This window comes from Chanos chanos, chromosome 9 (assembly GCF_902362185.1).
Source record: "Chanos chanos chromosome 9, fChaCha1.1, whole genome shotgun sequence".
Classification (NCBI taxonomy): Eukaryota; Metazoa; Chordata; class Actinopteri; order Gonorynchiformes; family Chanidae; genus Chanos; species Chanos chanos.
The window spans coordinates 792,821-793,316 of record NC_044503.1 but is presented as its reverse complement, the minus strand read 5'-3'; positions in this window follow the sequence as shown (position 1 = coordinate 793,316).

The window sequence follows — 496 nt, the reverse complement described above, 5'->3', positions numbered from 1 at the left end:
AACAAAAAGGAAGAAGCTTGTCGTGCAGTGTCATTTGGCTCTGACATGTTGTAGCTGTAGGTGCGTGTCCATCTCACTGCCCCACTGTCAGGTTCTGCTCAGACGGTTTTCTGCGCTGATTTAATCTGCGTATGTTTGTAATCTCATTTTCTGGCCCGGGCCTTGCTTTGGGCTGAGGGTTAGCTCAAACAGGACTCTGGCGTGTAATGTTTTTAAAACATCAAAACCAGCTCCAGAGCATGGTTCTTAGTACTGTTCACTGATGCACTTAATCTCAGATTAACCAACACTGCCATTAATCTCTGGAATTATACATTATGTTAACTGTGAGACTGCACAGAGAGAACGATCCAGAATGTTTGCCGGTGTTCTCTGCGGGTCACTGGTGTTTGACAGACGCTCCTTCTTGAGAGAAAATGAGGAGAGTAACACAGTGCAGATATGTCCCTTCTGTGAAGTGTAAAAGCCCTCTGATTCAGCCTCTCCCTGCCTTTAG